Below are 3,366 nucleotides of genomic sequence, written 5' to 3'. Positions count from 1 at the left end.
ATCAGAGAACCCCTGGGCCCTGGGTTCAAGCGGGTTGCGGCATCCCAAGAACAAGGTCGTGGTGTGACCCTATGAATCCAATTTCCCAAGCTTTTTGCCAAGCCAATTTCACCCAAAATCCTTTCTATACAATCATAAAGCTAAAATTGAATCCCCCAAACATCATCATCACAATAACACCATCAAAACCCAGCCCTAAACCCACTCAAAACCCCATCAAAACTCAAAATCACTATCTTGAGCCACAAAGCTAAAGAACACTTAGGAACCAAAACAGAATTCAATTAAAACAGAGATTTGCAGCTTACCTCAACTATGGAATTCCACCTCTTAGCTACAGCTAATCTAACCCCAAAGTCAAGCCTTTAAACCTTGAATTCCTTTAGTTTTTTCTCAACAAAACCAGGCCAAATCTTAAAGAGAAGGAGAAAAAAATGGGTGAGAGAGAGAGAGAGAGATGATTGTGTTTGTGTGTGGTTGTTATGTTTTGGGGTTTCCTTTTGCTGAAGGAACTAGTGACTAAGTCCCCTCTTTGCAATAAAAAGACCCAAATGCCTCTTGCCCTTAGCTTTGCTCTCTTATGCCCTCAAGGGCAAACTAGTCTTTTGCCACATATCCCGTTAATCATAATTAACGCTTCATAATTCCCACTATCTCCAATATCCTCGGGTAATCACTAAACAATTTCTCATTACCCAAAAAATCCTGGTAATGTACTAAATTACCAAAATACTCCTAGGCTTAGCCCGAGCCTAGTATTTGATCCCATTATGACTAGACCACTAACTTGCTCCCTAGGATCGCCTCGTGCCGAATAACCCAAATATACCCATATAATAATGTGGTCTCATTCAATATATGCACACATATATTCAAATATTCCCTCAGCGGGCCAAAATCATAAAAATGCCATTCTAATACTAAACGTGCCCACATGCATGCAAATACAATCATATTATAATATAACTCACATCATTTATTTGTTCATGCATCAAATCACATAATAATGCAATTAATCAGTTATTGCCCTCCTGGCCCCCTAATCAAGGCAATAAGCCTTATCAGGAAATTCGGGACATCGCAGTGGTGTTGCCCTTAGTCTTTGTACTATCTTGTACCTCCACTACTTGTCTGACGTGGATGTTGTACATGTACTCTGACTCTTTCTGTCATGCACGCATCCTTCGTATCTGTACGTGTACTCCATACTTAATAGACACTCTCACCTTTCCTCGATATGCTTGTGCCTTGAGCCTTTCTGTATTTTGCTAAGTATTGGAAAGCTGATGGGTTCTTCTCTATGGTAGAGAGGTTTTCCTTGAAACCAAAGGCCAAAGTAGGGGCAAACCCATGTATGAGAGATGTGATCCGCTAGTGACACCTACCATGGAGAGTAAGGCAAGGCCTCATCAACGAAGTATGTATCTTCAAACGTAGTGAGGTTGCGTGGCGTGAGGTAAGGGTCTCACAAGGCATGAGGTGACGGTAACGAAAGTCGTCGTGTATGGCGCGAGACAAAGGTCTCACAATTGGTGCAAGGTGTCATTTGTGGCATGATACAAGGGTTTCACGAGGCACCACGATCGGTCTCTCGACGCATTGTTACTTGAAGCGCGAGACGATAGGGGTCGCGAGGTGCCGCTACTTGGCACGTTAGACAAGGGTCTAGCGAGGTGCTTTAGCTTGGCACACGAGGCGCGAGACGATGGGTCTTATGAGGCGCTGCTGCTTGGTGCGCGAGAGTGAAACGATGGGGGTCGCGAGGCTATTTCTCCTTCAGCGAGGTGGGATCTTACGAGGCACTTAGGAGTGTCGTGAGCCTTTGTTTCTTCAATGAGGTTGGGACCTCGTGGGGGCATCTGGAGTGCTTGCCGAGACTATAGGTCTTGTGAGGCCTATAGTATCAAGCCTGATTGCATGAATAAATGACTTGTAGACATTTAATTCTACAAGGTGTTGGACATTTTTTCCTTTGCAAATTTTTGGCATCCACGGCTGGAATTGACCAAGATCTTACTCCTATTGGAGCTACTCTTCACTACCAATTGGCATACAGACTCTAAGATCACGCTATGGATCTTTCTTTGCCAACAACTAAAGAAGCATTGCTGGTCTTGGTAGACTCTACCCAAGTTCCAACAAGCACTCATATCCCAAGGCAAATCTCTACAGATGATCTTATGAAGATTTTGCCCAGTTCATGGATAACAAATTATGAGCTGCTCCTCCAACCTCAGAAAGTTGTCCAAACTCGAACTTAATCATCTTATCACAAGAAAGAAGATGACTTTATCGAAATAGTCTTTAACAGAAAGTTGCTTCACCACCCAATGCATGATGACTTCTGCCACACCAACTGATGTAGAAATCAAATCATTTGATTCTCAAGGCATCCCTATTTATGCTTTCGAATCTTCAGATGGATATAAGTATTTAGATATTTACGACTGCAGAAACTGCTTAAAAACATAAGTAGACCCCCCAAAGCGACGTCCAAGCTCAGGAAAATGTCTTAAGCAATGATTAGAAAACGAAAAAAAGGAATAGGGTTGTTGGGACAACCTTCTAGAAAGTTTGACTATATTGTCAAATATTCTACTCCCAAAGACTTAACTGACCCTTTCTTAGAACCACTTTGATGGGACACAGAGTTTACTCCAACAAACTCCCGACAGTCTCAACTTCTAGCTCCTCAACAGAACATCCTGTCATTCTATAAAAAAGCAGCAAAATGGATGCAGCAACATGGAGAAACTTTTCCTGCTTAAAATCAGTTTCAACACATTTCACAAGTTTGTATGATGAATACTACTGATTATGAGTAAGGCTCTCCTCCTCTAAAAAAATTTGATAGGCAAGAGGACCAAGGTGTAGTTTCTCACCAACTAGAGGTTCAAAACCCCACAACTAGGAATGTTGATGGGTCACTCAAAAAGTTATCTCCAACCGAAAAGCTTCTCAAATAACAATCATAAAATATGATTGCCTAAAACAGGTCGAGTTACAAAATACCATAATACAGATAGCAGTTAAACTATCTCAGATTACTGTCATCGATAAACTCACTGCAAAGATCCAACAAACACGTGAAGAATTTCTGACCATCATAAAAGTGAACTCAGTCTCAATGCCATTCTTCTTAGCAAAATAAGTCGAGATGTAGAGCCTAAAAACTCAGTATGAATCCCTTAAAAAGCGTTTTTGTCAAAAAGAACCTACAAAGGCCCCCTCCATTAGTTATCTGGGAAATTTTTATACTTTCGGGATGTCTATGATGCCAGTCCCTTGGTAGTTTGCTACAATGCTAAAAACCTCCTAGCCTTTTCCTAATTTTGGCTTTATACAAGAAGATTCTATTGTACGACT

The sequence above is a fragment of the Humulus lupulus genome, chromosome 2 (genome assembly GCF_963169125.1).
Source record: "Humulus lupulus chromosome 2, drHumLupu1.1, whole genome shotgun sequence".
Classification (NCBI taxonomy): Eukaryota; Viridiplantae; Streptophyta; class Magnoliopsida; order Rosales; family Cannabaceae; genus Humulus; species Humulus lupulus.
The sequence above is the reverse complement of the archived record's forward strand: the minus strand, read 5'-3'. Positions refer to the sequence as shown.